Source organism: Balaenoptera acutorostrata, chromosome 15, assembly GCF_949987535.1.
Source record: "Balaenoptera acutorostrata chromosome 15, mBalAcu1.1, whole genome shotgun sequence".
Taxonomy (NCBI): domain Eukaryota; kingdom Metazoa; phylum Chordata; class Mammalia; order Artiodactyla; family Balaenopteridae; genus Balaenoptera; species Balaenoptera acutorostrata.
In genome coordinates this window covers 54,768,019-54,790,181 of record NC_080078.1, presented here as the reverse complement: position 1 = coordinate 54,790,181, position 22,163 = coordinate 54,768,019, and the positions used below count along the sequence as shown (strand labels likewise).

Sequence of the window (22,163 nt, the reverse complement as noted above, 5' to 3'; positions counted from 1 at the left end):
AACTGATTAGAAGAGGCCCATCCACATTAGGGAGGGTAATCTGATTTACTAAGTTGACAGATTCAAATGTTATCTCATCCAGAAACACCCTCACAGATACACCAGAATGGTGTTTGACCAAATGTCTCGGCATCCCATGGCTCAGTCAAGTTGACACATAAAATTAATCATTACAATTCTACCCCTTGTCAATTTGACACCCCTACACATCTCTTTAAACCATCTGTAACCTCCAAATAAAGATAACAAAACGGTCCTAATTTCAGCTAATTTCAACTATTCTTCATACAACCAAAAAAGTGCTAACCCCTTCCCCAGTAGAAGAGGTAAAGTCTTTGAGTGATGCTTACTCTTCTCCTTGATATCCTGTTAACTTAAATATTATGATGTAAAATTGATAATACTTAAATACTATGATATTAAGTCAATACAACTTATGATACTGATAAGGGAATAATAGAGGGAAGAAAACAAAGATGTTGTTTTCTTATATTCATACACACAAACATATTTAAAACAAACAAAAATATGATAATTATAGTTCTCATTTCTATAATTGATCATGAGATTGTAGCTATTATTTATAACTAACTTCTTCTACTGCCAGTTCTCTATTTCCTTTGCCTTCAGCAAGCACCTCAGCAGGTCGTGATCCTTTACCTGGTGGGATGACAAAAAGAGTCTATTTGTCCCATTCCTGAAGGGTCTGGGTCAATAGTACTCCTACCTGGATTGGGATTTTGTACTTCTCCATGGTAGTACTAATAGTCACACTTAAGGATCTCTTGTACATACTGTTCCTTACCTCCATTGTAGAGTGGTAGTCTAATATCCCATTGTAATCTGGATCAATCACCACAACACAGGAACTCCCTTTTTTGCCTGTTGATTCAGAGGCATGAGAAGCCCAATGTGGATGATGGCAATGATTCAGGGGAATAATTGTTGTGTCTCCTAGTCGAAGAATTTCTCCCTTTGAAATTAAGACCTCTAGACCAGGAGAGCATAAAGTAATGGGAACAGGCAGCAAAAATTTTTGCTAGTGGGCCACTAGGAGTAACAGTGAGTGGTGCCACTCCCATTTCCACCCATTAATTCATGGACACATGAATCCTGGCTATTGGAGAAATAGTACCATATATTCATATACTGAACAATGATTTGATTCAGAGCATATGTAGCCTTCTAGAGAAGCTTGCCTCAGACCTGCAAGGTACTGCCACCAAGCTGCACTGTAACTGAGTCTTCAAGAGGTGATTACACTGATCTATCCAGCTAGTTGCTTCAGGATGGTGGGGAATGAGGTAAGATCAGTAAATTCCATGAACATGGGCCCATGGCTGTACTTCATTTGCTGTGCAATGAGTTTCTTGATCAGAAGCCATGTTGTGTGGCATACCAGAACTATGGATAAGGCAGTCTGTAAGTCCATGAATTGTAGTTTAGGCAAAACCATTGCATGCAGCAAAAGCATGGATACCCATGTATCCAGTGTGTCTAGTGCAGTAAGGACAAAATGCTGGCCCGTCCATAATGGAAGTAGTCCAATGTAATCAACCTGCCACTAGCTAACTTGTTAATCAACCCAGGGAATGGTGCCATGTGAGGGAATTAGTGTTGGTCTCTGCTACTGACAGATTGGGCCCTCAGCAGTGGCCATAATCAGGTCAACTTTGGTGAGTGGAAGTCCTCATTACTGAGCTCATACATGATCTCCTTCCTGTCACCATGACCACTTTTTTCATGAATCCATTGGGTGATGAAAAGTGTGGCTGAGGAAAGAGGCTGACTGGTATCCACAAAATGGGTCATCTTATCTACTTGATTATTAAAATCCTCCTCTGTTGAGGTCACCACTTGGTGAACATTCATATGCGACACAAACATCCTCATGCTTTTTACCATTCAGAAAGGTCTATCCACATACCTCTTCCCCAAATTACGTTGTCACCTATTTTCCAATTATGTTCTTTCCAAGTCCCTGACCATACAGCCAAACCACTGGCCATAGACCATGAATCAATATACAGTCTCAATCTGACCATTTATCCTTCCAAGCAAAGTGAACAACCAGGTGCACTGCTCAAATTTCTGCCACTAGGCATTGTGTCTCTTTCTTGGTTGGAGGAGAGGCCGGATGCAACAACATGTGCTTCATCTTAGGAGGAAAGTTTTGACATGCCCCATACTTCTGGACCCCTAGAAAATAAGGCTGAGGTAGAAGAACCTTGAGTTTTAGTCAGATTTATTTTGTATCATCTGACACAAATATCTTACCAATAAGTTTAGAGTAGTTGCTACTTCTTGATCACTAGGTCCAATCCTCATAGTGTCAATAATGTAATGGACCGGTGTGATATCTTGTGCAAGAAAAAGGCAATCAAGATCCCTATGAACTAAATAGGCCTGGAGAGTTGACACACTGCTGAGGTAAGACAGTGAAGGTGTATTCTGGCCTTGTCAGAAAACTGCTTCTAATTATCCTTATTGACAGGGATGGAGAAGAAAGCATTTACCAGATCAATAAGTGCATACCAGATGTCAGTGGATGTGTTAATTTGCTCAAACAATGAAATCACACCTAGTACAATTGGAGTCACTAAACTGTTAATCTTAAAATAATCCACTGTCATTATCAATGATCCATCTGTCTTCACAAACCAAATAGGTTGAATGAGGATCTGATGGGAATCACCACACCTTCATCTTTCATGTCCTTCATGGCGGCACTGATCTCTGTGATCCCTCCAGGAATGCAGTATTACATTTGATATACTATTTTCCTAGGTAGAGACAGTTCTAGTGGCTTCCACTTGGCCTTTCTTCTCACAATAGCCCTCATTCTACATGTCAGGGAACCAATATCAGGATTCTGCTAACAGCTGTACATGTCTTTCCCAATTATGCATTCTGGAACTAGTAAAATAACTTCAGGATACATTCAGGAACCCACTGGGTCTACCGTGATATAAACCTGACCTAAAATTCCATTGATTACCTGACCTCAATAAGCACCTACTCTGACCAGAGGGATGTCTTGGGACTACTGGAACTAGTGTCAGTTCAGAGCCAGTGTCCAATAGTCCTTGATATGTCTGATTATTTCTTTTTCCTCAATTCCTTTTATTCAAGGGATTCTGGGTCTCTAAATTGGCTCAAGTCTGGGAATTGATTGAGGGTCTGTGTTAATATCATTGAAGTAGATTTCTGTTCACTTGACCTAGAAATTTTCTGCTTAGGTAGACAAGTAAGAATTTATTAGGTTTCTTATCTCTTTCACTTTCAAGGAACACCATGATCAACTCGAGAGTGCCACACGTCTTCATGAATCAGACTGTTTTGATTGGTACTTTGACTCCCATCTCCATTACAGTAACCATGCCCACCTTTCCATTGGTGATCCAGTGCTGTCACATGGCCCCTACTACTCTTAGATCCAATTACTCTTGTTGTATTTACATTTCCCCAATGAGTCACCACAGTTCCCACTGTAAGTTCTTGGCTAAAGAGAGTGATGACAGAGCTCTTCAAGAATATCAGGGCTCCCTTCACAAATTTATTTCTCACAGTCTCAAAAGGTGTGTCTCTGGACACTCTCAGGGGGTATGAGTATGTTTTAAATGACAAATCCACTTTAATATTCCAACCTCCGTAGTCTTTGAATCCTTTCTTCTATATTAAACCAAGTTTAGTCTGGCATTTCTAACTCACTCACTATGGGCCACCTTTTGGTTCATGTTTCAACCAACCAAACAAGTAAACTGTTGGAGCCCTTAGTAACTCACCAAACTGCAACATTAAATGCAGACTCTCTGCATAGTGAGTCTAAATCAATAAATTTGGCCTCATCCAACATTCTGTTCCTTCCACCATTATCCCACTCCCTTAATATCCATTCCCACATATGTTCCCTGGATTTCTGTCTGTATAATTTGAAAAACTCAAGTAGTTCTTTTGAATTATAGCTCACCTCCTCATGAGTCACACTTTGTACCTCACCTTTAGGGGTTTGATGTCACTTGAGTCTAGTTATATGTCTGGAAGCAAAGAGCGGTGCTGGAGTTGGCTACTGAGGAGAATCCACATTGTTTAGCTCACATTGTAATTCAGTCAGTCACAGGCTGAAATCAGAAATTTCATCCCTGAGGTTATGGGAGATAAGGGTCTCTTTCAGGGCAGACATAGTAGCCATTAAGTCATTTATGTGGTGCTTGAGCTGGGAATTCAAATCTCTGAGCTCATCATTTTCTTTCCCAGTCTTGTCCAGAGACTTTAGGAGCAACCATACAATTTTAACATACTTGTTAGTTTGCCAAAAATCTTCAGAAGTGTCACCCACATTATCACCCACAACCTCACTTCTTGTGAGTGGTTGATTAGGAGTATCCAATGGTGGTATTTCACATATCTCTATTACCAGATCATGCCATGGATATCAGTGTTCTCTTTACTACTGGGAAGAGAGTAATCAGCATTTTTAAATTTAATAAGACTAGAGAGCAGTTCCAGAAACTTCAGAACCAATTCATTAAACTTATCCTTAAAATTCAGTTCTTCTAGAACCATCCTTGGTACCAGAATCTGTATTAGGGTTCTTAGGGATCTACAGAGAAATAGAACCAATAGAGGTTATTATAAGGAATTGGCTCATGTAATTATGTAGGCTGATAAGTCCCAAAATCAGCAGTCAAAAGACCCAGTTCAAGCCCAAAGGCAGGAAAACAACAACAACAACAACACAATATCTCAGCTTGAAGGTAGTCAGATACTAAGAGCTCCTTCTTACTTGTAGGAAAGTCAGCCTTTTTTTTCTTTTCAAACCTTTAACTAATTGGAAGAGGTCCACCCACATTAAGGAGGGCAATCTACTTCATTAATCTACTGATTCAAATGTTCATCAGTATGTTCAAATGATTCATCCAGAAACTTCTTCACAGAGACACCCAGAGTAATGTTTGGCCAAATGTCTGGGCACCCCATGGCTCTGTCACATTGACATGTAAAATTAACCATCACAACATCTGATATGTACCAAGCATTGTACCAAATTTTAAGGACCGTGATGTGAATAGAATACAGTTCCTGGGCTCCATGATATCACAGACTTTGGGGGGAAACGGACATATGTGTAATTAAATATTCTGAAAATCACAAAATTCTCTTTGAGAATACATTCTTGGTAAGAGAGTTAGTGGGACTTTTGTGGCACTTGAAAATGACTAAGAAGAGAAGACTAGGTAGGACCTGATTAGAAATGATGTTAATGCCATATGTCGTGGCTTCTCTTAGAAGTAGACTCACAGTTAAGAATTCAAGTGCAAGTGGTTTATTTTAAAAGTGATCTAGAAACAGTAATGATGGAGTGGGGAAGTTAGACTGGGAAGAAGAGGAAGTCACTCTAGGGTGAATTTCCAAATTACTCTGGGCAACTAGAGCTCAGTCTCACTGGGGAACTCAGAAACAGCACTGAACATGTTCCTCAGGTACTTTTTGCTCCTGAAGGGTGAAGGGACTGGAGTGTATTATAAAATATCATCCTTCAGTAATTCCTTGAGCGTTGCTTCCATAAGAAGTAATTCCTCAGCATTTCTGCCTTCCCATGTGCACCAGCAAATATGGCTCTGGTGTCCAGAAAAAAACTTTCAGCAAAAGAGATGCAGGGACTAGTACTTGTTACTCAGGTTTGCATGCTCTGAAGGAGAAGAGTCTGGGGGCCTGGCAAGAGCACTGTAGGAAGGGCATTTCCTACAACAAATCAGAAAATCTGAACTTTATTCAGAAGACATTGGGTGTCACCAATGGAATGTGTAATGTAGAATAGAGAGGAAGTAAAAGATGACCTTGAATCTCATGGGTGTTGAAGAAGAGATTGGCACTAGTAACTCAGAGTCAACTTGATACCCTCTTTCTCTTACCCTTCCCATATGACCATTAGGTTTCAAAGTTCAGAGAAGAGACAGGGAGGAAATCTGCTAACTAGGGTCAAGGGACTAAGGATGCATTCATAGTTTCAGAAGTAAATGCTGGAGGCTGCTTTATGCTATCACATAAAGATCATGAAAGTATTAAGGATATGCCTGTTTGAATGCATTTCTATCTCTTAACAAAAGCATTTCCACATGACAACAGTTGGTCTATGAATCCCAACAGTTTTCCATCAAGGACAACATTGCCCTCCATTTTATTATAAGTGAAATAATTTTTTTTAATACGCATTTCTTTGCACAAGTTTTGGTTCTAGAGAGCTCTTTTAGAGATTTTTGTTTAGGACTGTGATATTGATAACTGAGCAACTAAGATGTTCAAAGAACAGAGTTTTCATACCTTCTCTCACTAAAAAAAAGTTAATGAACATTCATAGGACTGTTAGCTATTCTATCTATAGAAGCAGTTATTTTATTTGCTAGTAATTTGAAGTTTTCCACCCATCAGCACCACAAGGTGTATAGTTGATCAAAAATATAGTGAAAAACTAGTTGCCTAATACTCTACTTTCACTACTTTTGGGTACCTAGTCCAGTAAATCTTTTGAGATTTCCAGTCTGTGGACACACAAAACCAGCTTAGTGACCAGTGACCAAGTCTGAGCTGACCAGCTAATGCAATAAACCAGTCAATTTGACTTGTGTTGTTGCCTGAATCGACCAGTTATTTGTCTGAGATTGTTGGAAACTGAGGTAGAAGTTGAAAGACTGTGCATATAAATGCAAATTCTGAGTTTGCAGTGGCAACTCATACACAACTCTCCCCTGCCATGTGGCATCTTTATTACCTCTCTCTGTACCATTTCAACCTCAGGTCTGCTTTAGGTCAAGGGGCTGTGTCGACACATAAGCCCACATTCATATATCTTACATTTCCTGAGTGCCTATCATGTCCCATACATTTTGCTGCATCCATTAAGGTACAGTGGTGAGCCAAAAGAGACACATGGGCCACACACCCATTCCTACATCATTTTCTCTCTTGCTTATTCCCATCTTTTTGTAATTCTTTGTTTCCTGACAGAGGAACCAACCTTCTCATTGAAGCCTACAACTTCTTCAGTCAGGCTGTTCCGCTATAGAATCAGCCCCCACTGAAGTGATATGATCTCCAACACGATAAAGTCCTGTGTCACTCTCCCCTTTGCTGCATGTCATGCCCTGGAGCCTGGAGATGGGGAGCCACAAGAACACAATTCTAAAGAAGAGCTGCTTCACTGGCAGGCATTAGAAAGAAGGGGAGATTTGTGATTAGTTTAGTGAATTCAATCTTTTCACATTGATAATTTAATTGTTATCTTTGTGACTATTACAGAAGTTATGGCATCTTTGAAGTCAGGGCAGGAAGGGCTCCTGTGAATCAACTCCTTCTACTCCCTTTTTCACACAAAGAAATCTGATAAAAGTGGTTAAGTGTTTGTCTTCACACAGTCTGCTTGCTTGGGAATCCAAAAAATCAGTGAAAAAACTAGAGATAAAATCTAAACTTAACTCATATCGTTTAATTCATTATTATGGAAATGCAAGTTTAATTATAGTGATAAATTATTATTATTCTAAAGGGTCAAGATGCATTAGATTCCTCCAATTACTTCACTTAGGTTAATAACTATAATTTCTTCTTTAAAATACCAAAATTAACAAACATGCTACTAATTCTCTGGGAACCAGGGGGAAAGGAGTTTAAAGCACGATCACACATAAGCTTGTATAGTTAATATATTTTTAGCATCTATAAAAAAGTGAGCTTTATTTCTTGGGCAAAGGAGTTTGTATGACATAATCTGTTTCCACTTTTTGAATAAAAATATGTTGTTTTTAAACACTTTTACCTTCTCTCTATTTCTAAAATTGTCTAAAGGCAATGTGATTTTTGTAAAATGTCTGAAGGTTTCAAAATCATTTGACTGCCAATGTCTCTAATTCTAAACCTGATGTTCTGGAGAAATGTGTGGCCTAAACCATGCCAGAATGTCTCATTTTATGTTTAAATGGTCATAGATTTAATAATGGGCTGCAAAAAAGGCTTGCATTTAACTACATCCTTTACTGTTCATGCACTCATCCAAGCACACACAAACACAAGGGAATGCCATGCCCTTTAAATCCACGAGCATCATGGAAAAGACCCACTCTGGGCTCTGGACACATTAACAAATTGAATCCCATTAGGTCAATGCAGAAATTAATTGTGGGATTCTTTTCAAATCCACATTGTTTCCTGGCTCTGTTGCGGGCCACTCAATTAGACACCTCTCAAGGCCTTTATGTTGGACTAAACGTAGCTAATTGTTCCATTTCTGCATGGAGTGATTCATCTCCCAGATGTCCCAGACCTTTCAGCAGCTCTGCTCCACTAATATCTCGACATAGGAAAATAGAATCATTTGGGACCAAGGCAGAGGGGAGACATTGGAAGCAAATAGAGCAAGGTATTCTTTACCCCTGCCCTTTGGTATGATTAATCTTCAGTGAGAAAAGACTCCTGAATCATTCTCTTGACAGGATAGCCCCCTTGCCCTATCTGGCTTCCCACGTGAGGAGAGATGGATGAATGCTTCCTTTTTTCTCTTCCTCCAGGTGCAGCCCTATTCACACTCAAGCCTGACTGCACATAATAGAACAGTTTCTACTTACCCATTGCCTCAGCTCTGTATTTTGTCCTCCAGTGTTTCTCAGTTGTTCATATCCCAGTGACAGAGCCAGACAAATTGAAAATGCATGAAGACCCGAAGACAGTCACTTATTTCCTTGGAGCACTGGAGTAAAAGTATGTGTATGTGTGTGTGTGTGTGTGTGTGTGTGTGTGTGTTTATATGTATTTTCTTACAGGAAACGTAACTTCAGAGTAAATCTATGGAGAAAGGTTTTTACACATTTAAGCTATTGCATTAGCTTGATTTTTTTTTTTTTTTTACTTTGAATTTTTGCTTTGTGCACTGTTTTCTTCACCTCTTTCCTTTACTCATAGCAAATGGTGTTATTCATCCATTGTAATAGTTGGATATATAATAATGCATGTTCTGGAATAGAAAGAAGGTCCAATCCTGTTATCTGTGTGGTTTCAACCATATTTAAAACAGCTAATAATGTATCATCATCAAACTTATTTTTTAGATTCAACACAGATTGGCAAAACCTTCTGATTTAAAGTGATATGAGAAATTGGTAAAACAATATATTAACTTTATACGGATCCATATCCTAGAGTTAGGCTGGGCCCTACTAAAAATAATTAAGCTAAACATAGGCTTTAGTTTGAGTTCTCTGAAAAAAGACATTGAGACTAGGATGTGAGGCATGTAGTTTATTTGGGAGGTGATTGCAGGAAGTGAATTTGGAATGATTTACGGAAGAGAAAGCCACCTATAAAGGGTGTATTATCAAGCAAGTTACCACTGTGGGCAGCTTGAGCTCAGTCCCAATGGGGAAATGTGGGAGCCGCTATGGAACATGCAAATCAAGAGTCCTCCCACCTATGGAGCAATGGAGCTGGAGTATTAATAGACTAAATTCCATTAGTCAGTGGCTGTAGGCTGCTCCTGAGAGACTTAATTAAACCTGTGTAGCCAGACAGAGTAGATTTGATCACCAAATAATATTCAGGAAATAGACGGAAATGTGTTCATTGAAGGGCTGCTGGAGACCATGAGGATGGTAGGGCCCAGAGTGTCTGCTTCATCATCACACTTTCGGAAACTTTGGCAGGAATGATCACTTACTTTAAGCTAATAATTGAAAGCTTGCATTGCTTTAGCATCTATGGAAACTCCTGACTTTGAAATGTAAGGTGTCCCTTGACTCTTCATTTTGTTTCATCAACATTTCTGACTGACTTTCTCTGCCCTCTACTTAACTAGACAAACCATATGGTATGAGACCACAACTCTAGAAAAACCTATTTATTTGTTTATTTTTCCATGTACAGTACAAAAAATTTTCCCCCGAGCAATTTGAGAATAAGGTACTAACCCAATGCCTCAATACCCCTGAATATTTTAGAGTATTTATATGAACAAGGACATTCTCTTACATAATAACAATATGCCTAACAAAATCCCATCCAAGTTTCACCAACTGCGTCAGTAATGACCTTTATAGTAAAAGGACTTATTTCAGAATTATATGATTTCACAATGTACATGTATATCAAATCATTATATTATACAGTTTATAAACAATTTTATTTGTCACTTATTCCTCAATAAGCTGGAAAAAATAGGACACTTTAGCAGATGAATTAAAGAAAAATAAGAACCATGTTGCACTGCAGTTGTCATGTCTCTTCAGTCTTTTTCAATCTGTGCACATTCCTTGGTCATTTCTTGACTTTTTACCCTTGGAAATTCTGAAGATTACAGGTCATTTATTTTGTAGAATGCTCCTCAATTTGAGTTTGGGCTCATTATTTTTCTTCTATTATTAAATTTAAGTTATACTTCACTGGCAGAAAAAAAAATCACAAAACAAATGCTGTGTTCATCTCATTGTTTCACACATATGACTCATGCGTTTGATGTGTCCCTTTACTGGTGATCACTTGGTTAAAGTGGTGTCTCCAGCATCCTCCACTGTAAATTTCACATTTTTAAATTAAGAAATATTTTGAGAAGAGGTATTTTGAACTCGTAAATATACCACTAGCTATCAAACTTTCAATTATTTATTGATTTATTTATTTATAAATATCCTGATATTCTCCTGGATTCTTATTTTATATATTGGCTCATAATCTTTACTATCCTACATGTTCCAATGTTAAAATTGTCCCAGATTTGGCCAGTAGGAGCTCCTTCCAGCTGGCTTGTCTGTCTTTTCAGCATGATCCCATCAGTCTTTGAGCACTTCCTAGGAAGACTTTTAAAGTTGAGCAGCCCAATTAATTGTGAAGTTATTGATGAGACCCAACAAATCATATTCCACTAAGGAAAAGCAGAAGAATAACTCAGACTAACTTCATTACCACAAAGAAGAGACCAATGAAGAGAAGAAAACCCAGATCCATGGCATGAGAGTTTCAATTGATACATGAGGTAGCTTCTGTGAGAAGTAGTAAGTATATCGGCATGGAAATCTCCCACATGAAATGTCTTGACTGAATTGATTCTAACCTTGCTGGAATTACACATGATGTAGAATTTGCTTTGACTATTTTGAATCAAGAATCACAAAAGATTATAGTTATAGCTAGTAAATTATGCTTTGGGTTGCAAGAGAATAGTGTTTAATACAAACAAATAATTTTGGAAGAATAAATATTTCATCAGTAAGTTAATTACATCAACAGCTAATTTTTTTTCAAAACATTCTGCTAAGAAAAGGTATCTGATTGTATTTGCACTAGCAGTACCAGAGATGTCCCATCTCTGCCAATCATCTCTTTTCCTTTTGATCTGGAGGTCACCAAGATAAGTACACACATTGGTCAATAGCCAATGGAAAATAAGAATACATTTAATCAGCAAAGAGGTCTGAGGAAACTGAGTCTACTGCCTCCCACCTCTCATCCCAATTCATAAGAAGTACTAGCTATTCACAATGGTGTTAAGCTATATGAAGCAATGGCCAGCATATTGTGAAGAGTACAAGTGAAGAAAGCAAGATTCCTGAGCTTCAAGAGCTATTGGTTCTCTGCATGGAGTAAATGAAGGGAGAAACAGAGGCCCGATTTAACCCACAGTCACACTGCCACTCATAACTGTGGTCCAGTAAACGTCCTGAACTTAGCTTCATGATTAACAAATTTTCCATTAGGAGGAGGTGGCAGGTAGTGCTGAACTGAGAGGTGGACAGAAGTGTTTCCTTTTCTACGTATTCATTGTGATGTGGTTTAAGGAGGTTGTCAGCATGGCTCATTCAAAGATCCTGCCTTAAATGGGGCAAACAATGAGTTCAACAATTAAGACACAAGATAAAAAGTATGAAATTCAATGTAAAAGGTACAGAAAAATGGGCAAGTGATAATGTTTAAATAGGTTTCCTTGAAAAATTATTTGAATTTAACAGCTTTAAAATGTGATTTTCTTCTTGTTGACCTGCCCTACAAGTGGAGGAGGTGGTCCTGTCCCTGGTCATTACACAAGGGCCAATTCTAACCAGGTGCTTAGGGTCATAGGTTCAGTTCACTCATTGGATATACTTCCTTTAGGCTCAGTCAACTAAATCCACTGCAGAAGAGAACTTAATAAAGGAAAGGAAATCCTACCAGGACCTGCTCCAAGGCATCTTAGGGTTTTAAACCTAATGCTTGGCCTCTTTATGCCTTCGGGTTAACCATATGTAAACAGTTGCTACTTTTCACACCAGAAGCAGATTACTTTTCAGAGGTGGACTGATTCCTTGGCCATAAAGTTTATAAATCCACTGGCTAAGTTTATGAAGTGCTCAGGCATCCTTTGGGAATGAAAGGTGCTGTGTAGTGGCAAGAGCTCTAGGGTGGGAAGGATAGGAAACACAGTCAAAGGGCCTAAGTCTCATTAGCCCAATATATTGCTTTTGCAATGAAGTTAGACATATTCTAAGAGAATTAAGACTAATCCATAGCACTGAAATGCCCTTGAGCTGGTAAAGCATAGAGTCATTATATGCTCTGCCTTCAAGGGCCGTTAAGCATGGGAAAGCCTAAAGAAAGGCTGGATGGAGAAAAAATAAAACACATTTGGCTACAATGGGTCTTGTCCCTGCTGTAAACTTCAAGCAACCGTTCACTGGATTGTTCTTCCCCTGAGTTTTGTGAGCATATTATGGAGACTTGGAGAAGGATTTGAATCAAATTTCCTCAATTTTCAGCATTTTTTTCAGAACCTTGACTTTCTCCCAGGGCCACTAATAATACATCTTCTCCAGAAGTAGATGAGACTTCTCTTCCTTAGTCATATATAGTACATAAATCTTCTGTTCTCTGTAAAGGTGAATCAAATATGATTCCCTTTAAAGGAAGAGTAGTTTTGCTGTGTAATAAATGATCCCAAAAGTAGTGGCTCATACCAACAAGCTCTTCTTTTATCATGATAATGTAAGTTGGCATTTTGAGCTGGGCTTAACCAGGACTGCTTATCTCTGCTCTCATCAGTGGATGGTTGATGGCCTCATTCACATGTCTGATGGTGATTCCTGGCTTCAGGGTCAATGGAAGTAACTGGACCATGTGCCATTCATCCTCCAGCAGGTTAGCTGAGGTTCATTACAGGGTGTCTGTCATAATTCCTAAGAATAGCAAGAGAGGAAAAGCCCCAGTGCTCAAGCACTTGTCAAGGCTCTGCTTGCCTTAGGTTTCCTGATGTCCCACTGGCCAAAGTCTGTCACATGCCTAAATCCAGATTCAAAAAATAGAGAAATAAACTCTCCACTTTTTGATGGGAGAGGCTGCAAAGTCTCACTGCAAAAGTCCTGGAAATAGGAAGAGAAGGAATTTGTGGTCAGTTTTGCAATTGACCATATAAGGCAAAAAACGTAAAGAAAGCTGAATATGTCCCACCATAAATGTGTTCAGATCCGAAGGAAGTTCTGGAAGATAACACCAGTTGGAGACATGGCTTCCATGTCTATTTTTGGTATATAATTGTCATCACTGGAATCATTCAGTTAATACTTGGAGAGATTTTTGAGCTTTTCACCGTATGATTTTTCTCTGTAAAATATCCCTCTCACAGTACATACAGGTTGATGAAGCATGGTTATTTTCAGACAGAGAGGCTCACTTTCCTCCCCCATTTCCCACCACTACCACACACATGAAGAAAAATAAAGAAAAGAAAAGAAGATAAAAGAATGGAAAAGAAAAAGAAAGTCCTAACTAGGTTATTTTTCTCCTTCTATTTTCTTCCTTTCCTTATTTTTTAAACTTGCCCATAAAGCAAAATGAAGCATGTGGTGAACCTGTTCACACTTTCTCATGATTAGTGAATGACTTCATACATTTATTTCTATATGTTGATGGAGTTAGGACACACTACCCACAAAATATTACGCCTTGGCACATTGAATATTTTAAGCTGAAAGAGTTTGAGAAAACAGAAGACACAGGAAGGTAGGTCCCTCTGACCTCCTCTCTGCCTTTCTTCCCTGAGACAGGTCATAAAACCCTCATGTAAGAGGTTCCCTCCCCATACCTGGAGGCAAAGAGCATCTTATCTCCAAAGACAAAGGGACACCAAGAAGAATCCTAACAAACAGGACTTGCTAAGTCTCCCCCAGGTTATTACACTTACCTCATATTCCTTGACTATCCTATTTCTACACAACTTCCCCCGTCCATCAAATCTAGCATTAAAATACACCAGCCTGTTTCTTCAGGTCTTCATTTCCTCACAAAAGGTCCCATGGCATTTAAAACTTGTACTAAATATGTTTGTACGCTTTTTTCCTATTAATCTGTCTTTGTCAGTTTACATTTCAAACCCAGCCAGGAACCCTAAGAGGCTTGAAGAAACTTTTTCCTTCCCTACAATGTCAAGTAAAATGATTCTTATTCCAATTCTGCCACTTACCAGCTGTGTGGCTTTGGCATGTTACTTAAACAATCAACATCTCCTATCTCAGTTTCCTCATGAGCAAAATGAGAATAATGAAAGTATCTCCCTCAGAAGTTGTAATAGGAACTAAAAGAGTTGTTATACAGTTGACCCTTAAACAATACAGGAGTTAGGGGCACCAACCCACCCACATAGTTGAAAATACGAATACTGCTCTTTGCCTCAAAAACAAAGGAATTGATCAATGAATCTCCAAAGAGCAGGAAGCTGTGACAGTCTGGATAGAATCAGGACTCAAACCCCACTTCTTTTAATGCCACGTATTGTGATCTCTAATAGAACACAAACTCTTCCCCATACTTAGTTAATTTAAAGATCTTTAAAGTGAAAAAGTCATGTACTATACTTATTGAAAAACAATCTGAGTATAAGTGGTCCTATGCAGTTGAAACCCATGCTATTCAAGGGTCAGCTTATGTTGATCAGTGGTTGGAATACAACTAAAATTAAACCACTGTTACAAGAATGTTTATTAAATAAAAACAACAAAAAGTTTCTGTTTATCATGGCCATGTCAGCCAAAGCTGATGAAGTATCAGAGACATTATCCCAATTTTAGAGCAAATCTAGTTTTGAAAATAATTTAAGCAGACCCTACTATCACTTGCCTATTCTTACTTTGCTGTTGTTAATATGGGGCAATATTGTTAAGATGTAACAAATAATGTCAGCCCCATAGCCTTGCAGAATGCCCTTCTGCCTCTAAAGCACTTTCCACATATTTTATTTTATCCTTGCAGTAGAGTACACAGAGATTTACATCAGTGGTATTTGAGGGCTATTTCAAAATATTGGCCCTAGAGTAGAAAGGACAGAAGGGAAAGCCAAGGGAAAGGAAAGGAAATAATTCATTCTTCATCTTCTGGGGACCTAATAGCCATGCTCCTTGAAAAACTGCCAGCATTTTTTCTAGCAATTTGAAGTCGGCAACTTCACTTATGAAAATCAGGAGGAAGCCACAATAATTGGAAACGATCACTTCAGATAAACTTCATGGATTATGATATAACCACTGTAAAAAGAAGGAAATTACCAGAAATTCTTCATAATCAAGAAAGCCCACATTGGGAGTAGCTCCATTTGATCTATATTAGCAAAAAAAGACGACACGCTTAATAATGTAGAATTGTACGTTCTAGTTGGGAACTTCAGGTGTCTGATAGATTTCTGCAGTTTATATTAGGATATTTTCTGCTACACATAACAGAACATCTAAACACAAAGGAGCTTAAACAGTAGAAGGTCCTTTTTATCACAGATCAAAATCTATGTGGGAAGGTATTTGTCAGCTTTCCTGGAACTTTTGGCTCTTTTCTTGATTTGCAAGATGGCTGTAGTAATGTTAAGCCTCACATCCTTACAGGATAATGTCACAGGCAGGAAGGGAAATAGACCTGCTCTTCACACATCTCAGAAAAAGCAATCTTTCCCTGAGTCACTAGATTTCCCTCTGATATCTTGTGGACAAAGAGTGGTCCTCATGTTCATGCTGTAGCTTTATAGTAGGCTGGTAAAGTAAATTTCAGCTATCTTCAGCTTTTACTGGTACAGAATTGGGGGAGATAGATGACAGGGTCTCGAGTTTCCTAAGTGGCAAGAAGGAAGGAGATAACTCACACTGTCTGTCCCAAACAGTTTGGTGGGAAATATATTTTGATCTTAAACATGTACATATGAGTTTTCTCATTCCTCTCCCATCCCCAATTACACCTACATTCACAAACAATGCATACTCTTTATAATATTTTATGAATGACTATGTCTGAAGGGGCACAAAGATCTATCCGGGTTTAATAAAGCTCTGAGGACCACCTCCAAAGCAGTGGAAAAAACAACCAAAGATGTCCTCCCAGGGCCCATTGCCAAGCTGTATGTGCTGCCACCTGAAAGAAATAGCAGCAGGTCTGGTCTTTGCACAGGAATGTTTTCATCCATGTTTCTATGTATCCTTCTACTCAACTGAGAGTTGTGAATGGCAATATTTTATATTACTATCTTTTAAAACATAACATTAAATCAAACCATTTTTACACTTTCCAGAAGAAATATGGTGTAGTGGAGTGATTTTTAAAAGAGTATTTGTGGCTCTCTAGGATTTGGTTAAAGCCAAATGGGTGGAATGGGGCTGACTGGAGCCCACACTCCAGCACATCCATCTAAATAAGCTCAGCCTTTGTTATCTCTTTGATTCAGAGCTAAAAGAGTTCCGCTTACACGTTTACTTGTAAAATGAATTTTACAGTTAAGAAAAATTTTTCAGTGGAAAGAGCTTAGGATTTGGAGTTAGAACTTGGAGGGAATCTTAATACTCCTGCCAATTATTAGCATGCCATGTGACTATGAACAAAAGCTTCCTTCCCCTTGTAAGGGTATTTTAATGACAGTGAACCCATGAATTTTGAGAGAGAAGATAGTTCACAAAATCACCTGAGCTCCCTAATTAGGTGCCCAGGAACTATCAACTTATTTCCTTATTCACATTTTCATGCTATAATTGTTACCAAGTCCAAGCTCGCTCTGCTCACTGCACGACAGGCCAATGAATCGGGAGATGAGGTGCTGAGGCAAGGAATACTTTATTCGGAAAGCTGGCTGACGGAGAAGATGGCAGACTACTGTCTCCAAAAAACCATCTTATCGGGGTTTGAATGCCAGTTTCTTTTATAGCACAGAGAGGGGGAGGAGATGAGGAAGTAGAGTAAAAAGGCCATAAGATTTGCAAATATCCCCTGGAATGGCCAGCCTCAGGGAGGGGATGTGTTAATTTCTTCTTTCTTGTAGCCATCCACAGGTGGACAGCGTCCGTCCGGATGTTTCCCTGAACAAAGGCACTTTGATTTAACATTCAGGCAGAGGGACAGTGTTCCCCAAGGCAGGCCATTATGTATAGACAGTATCCTTTTAGTGAACAAAAGCAATGGGAAGCAAAGGTTAAAGTAAAAGAAACAGATCCAACATGCAGTCAGATTTGGCTCTTCCCTGTTACATAATCACAACATAAAACCCCATTAAGTTAGCATGCCATGATTTTCTTAGCTAAGGTAGATTGTTTCAAATTCTTTGTTGAAATAGCCATCATTCATGAAGAATATATTTCCTTATTGTAATGTTCCCATGGAATAAATTCTAAGAAATGAGTTTATGGATACAAGGATATAAACATCTGTTTGCTACTCAAGAAATTTTGCCAGATTCTATTTTTTCTAAATAGAATTATAATGGTTTATACTGCCATTAGCAATACATCATTGTACCAAGTTTAAAAACATGTTGCCAATTTTGGATATTTCTTTTATTTTAATTTTGGCAAATATATCAGGTGTAAAATAACATCAACGAGTTGTTGACTTTGTAATAGTCTTATTACTAAGGAAGATACATATTTTTCGTTATTTTTAAGAGTGACTTCGTTGTTTCTGTAAAAATGAGGCAATGGCCATTATAAAAATGAAAGCAATTAATAAACTTATAAAGAAGAAGTTAATAAACTATTCCAAATCCCACAACCCAGATATATTACATTTCAAAATTTGGTAAGTATTATCCCAGAAATTATAATGTTTTCTCTCTCATATCTTCACATGAAATATCAGATTAAAACATAAAGAGAGATACTATATGAACTAAATAATCTTATAAATACCTTTTACAATTAAAAGTATGATTTTTTGATGAATGAAATTGACAGGATAAAAATTAAACAAACTGAGTAATTTCTAGTTTTACCTATAATTTAGAAAAGATATATTTTTTACCGTTGGTGTAAGTTAAATCAAAATATTACGAGAACCACTATTATTATTTTTAAATCTACATATTTTACTACTCATTTTTGGCTGTATATATTATTTTAAGTTTTAAAGTTTGCAAATAGCCATGTACTTACACCGAGATTTAAATGTTAACTATTTTATTACTTCAGGCTATTTTTTATAAAGAAGTAAAATAATGCAAACATAGCATAAGGCCAGCATTTGAGTCATTTTCCTTTCCTTCTTCCCTCCCTTATTAGAGGAAATTGCTATTTTGAAATGAGTGTTCTTTTTTATTTCTATGCAAATTTTTGTAATTATACTACCCAGTAAGGCCATAAACCATACACCATTGTTTCATGTGTGCAGTGGACACTGTCATACCCCTGCCACACCCCTTTCACTGCTGGTGCCCTCATACTCCAGCTGCAGTGAGGGTGGGCTACTAATGGCTCTCAGCTATCTTGTTCTCTGAAGGATTGTCCTGGGCTACATGGAAGATGTTCCATTGGGAGAATGCCTCCCACAGGTCAGCCCATGGCCAGTGATTGAATGGTAAGTGTGTGTGTCCAGGGTAGGGAGTTGAGGAAGAGAAGCAATCACCCTGTTGCTTCAAGATGAGACCAGTGCTGTGGTTCAATTTATTTTCCAGAACTCCTCTTGGGATCAGGCTGAGATGAGATTCCAGCCAAGCCTGCAACCTTGCTTTACTCTTTCCTCTGTTCTACCCTGTTTTCCTCCCTGCCCTTCTGTGAGCCATCCTGCAGTAGGTCACATATACCACAATCCTTGTCTCAGGCTCTGCTTTTAGAGAGTCCTTCCCAAGCGGATGTGCTATCTAAATTTATATATATTGTATACATTTTATCTTACTTATTGCTAATTACTTGTTATTTGGCACCTTGCTTTCTTTACATAACATGATGTTTTTGAAAGATTTATCATTATTGATATTTGAGACTTTAGTCTATATCTTTTAAATGTTATTGATTATTTTATTTTAAATGAGTTTATTCCTCTAATCTCCTTCTAAGGGACTGTTAAATGTGAGTGTTTTTTGTTTTTGTTTGTTTTGGTATTGCAAACATTGAACAATCCTATATATGTTCCTCTGCACATGTGTTTTAATATCTCTCCATGGCTGATGCCCAAGAATAGAATTGCTGAACCATAGGGTGGGTGGACCATCAACTTAGATATTGCTGATTTACCTTATAAAGTGGGGATAGCAAATAGCACTCCAGCCAGCTATTAACATGCATTACTGTTTTACAGTATCTTTGCTGATGCTTGAGATTCTCAAATTTATTACTGCTATTTTTTAAGACTATGAGTTGGTGGATTATTGCTTTAATCTGTATTTCTCCAATTACCAGTAAGACTGTGTTTCTTTTCATGCATGAATTAACGATTTAGGTTGGTAACTGCAGGATGGCTTCTATTTCCCTTCTGAGTCTATTCTCCATCTTTTTCTGCCCTCTTTCTTGAGGCTGATTTGATGGACATATTTTCCTGTTTAGTTTAGCCAATGGGAGCAGTATCAAGAGATAAAGAGAGAGGGAAGCAGGGGTATCTATTTTGGTTTCTTCTGTGAAGTTGTCATCATTGGGCTGCATCTCTTTAATGATGAGCCATTTCTCCTGTCAGACACTCTTCATTAACTAACACCCCACCTTTTTCACTCACTTGACAAATAGAATGTGGCAAAAAATGATGGTGTGCAAGTTCTAAGCCCAAATATCAAGAAATTTACATATACATAGGATGGTATAGAGAAATGAAATTTCAGAAGCAGCAGGAATTTTGGAGAAAAAAAATCCCTGAGGACCTTAGCTAAAGCACCAAGGTAGGCAGTCCCCAAAAGTTTGCCGGGAAAGACTATGACTGTTGAGAGTCTCTGGCAGAGCCACTACCTACTCTCTAGGGCTGTTCCTGAGAAGGCTGAAGCTGAAGAAGATATTGACCTTCCTTCTGCCTTCCAAACGTCAAGCCAGTGCCACTTGTGGCAAGCTTTAATCCGGAAACAGACAGGGAATAACACATTGAGATAGGTAGTTCCCAGCAGCTCTTCTGAAATTGGCAGGTGATATTTGACAAGGGCAATTTTGGTTTTATACTTTTATTAGATTTTGTGTTTATCTTTAAAATGTCATCTTTGAAAGTTAAGGTTATCAACTAAACTTTTTCTGTAGTGGGCCTCTCAGTGAATATTTAAGGCTGTGAGGGTCATGGTTTCAGCAGCTGCTGCTCCCCCACCTCTTTCATCATTCTTTTTGGTAACTCTAAAAATGCAAAGTCCATTCTTCTTTCTTAGTTTGTACAAAATCAGGCTACAAGGTTTTGACCCAGGACATAATTTTCCAATATCTATAGCTGATGTCATTGCTGATACATTTAGATCAGTTCTGTGTGGTTTTTGTTGTTGTTGTTCTTTCTTCTTAGAAATTTCCTTTTTTCTTTCTTTTTCATCTTTACTGATTTCAAGTGGATCATATTATATTCTACCTTCGATTGGTTTGAAAGTTATACATTCTATTTCTATTATTTTAGTTATGGCCTTAATTTTTTTAATTGAGATATAATTCACATATAAAATTCACTATTTTAAAATGTTCAATTCAGTGGTATTTATTTATTTATTTATTTATTTATTTCAGTTGTCTTTTTTTTTTTTTAAACATCTTTATTGGAGTATAATTGCTTTACAATGGTGTGTTAGTTTCTGCTTTATAACAAAGTGAATAAGTTATACACATACATATGTTCCCATATCTCTTCCCTCTTGTATCTCCTTCCCTCCCACCCCTCTAGGGGGTCACAAAGCACCGAGCTGATCTCCCTGTGCTATGCGGCTGCTTCCCACTAGCTATCTATTTTACATTTGGTAGTGTATATATGTTCATGACACTCTCTCACCCTGTCACATCTCAACCCTCCCCCTCCCCATATCCTCAAGTCCATTCTCTAGTAGGTCTGTGTCTTTATTCCCGTCTTGCCACTAGGTTCTTCATGACCTTTTTTTTTTTTTCCTTAGATTCCATATATATGTGTTAGCATACTGTATTTGTTTTTCTCTTTCTGACTTACTTCACTCTGTATGACAGACTCTAACTCCATCCACCTCATTACAAATACCTTCATTTCATTTCTTTTTATGGCTGAGTAATATTCCATTGTATATATGTGCCATATCTTCTTTATCCATTCATCTGATGATGGACACTTCGGTTGCTTCCATGTCCTGGCTATTGTAAATACAGCTGCAATGAATATTTTGGTACATGACTCTTTTTTTTTTTTTTTTTTTTTTTTAAAGGATTTTCTTATTTATTTATTTATTTATTTATTTATTTATTTATTTTTGGCTGTGTTGGGTCTTCGGTTCGTGCGAGGGCTCTCTCCAGCTGCGGCAAGCGGGGGCCACTCTTCATCGCGGTGCAGGGACCGCTCCTCATCGCGGTGCGCGGGCCCCTCTCCACCGCGGCCCCTCCCGTCGCGGGGCACAGGCTCCAGACGCGCAGGCTCAGCAATTGTGGCTCACGGGCCCAGCTGCTCCGTGGCACGCGGGATCCTCCCAGACCAGGGCTCGAACCCGTGTCCCCTGCACCAGCAGGCAGACTCTCAACCACTGCGCCACCAGGGAAGCCCCCCCATGACTCTTTTTGAATTATGGTTTTCTCAGGGTATATGTCCAGTAGTGGGATTGCTGGGTCATATGGTAGTTCTATTTGTAGTTTTTTAAAGAACCTCCATACTGTTCTCCATAGTGGCTGTATCAATTTACATTCCCACCAACAGGGCAAGAGGGTTCCCTTTTCTCCACACCCTCTCCAGCATATATTGTTTCTAGATTTTTTGATGATGGCCATTCTGACTGGTGTGAGATGATATCT

At 38.4% G+C, this 22,163-nt stretch overlaps 1 pseudogene; it reads right to left on the bottom strand.

The window, feature by feature from the left end:
* Positions 1–577: 577 nt before the first annotated feature.
* LOC130704928 (uncharacterized) lies at positions 578–4,341 on the bottom strand (annotated as a pseudogene).
* Between the last annotated feature and the right edge of the window lie 17,822 nt (positions 4,342–22,163).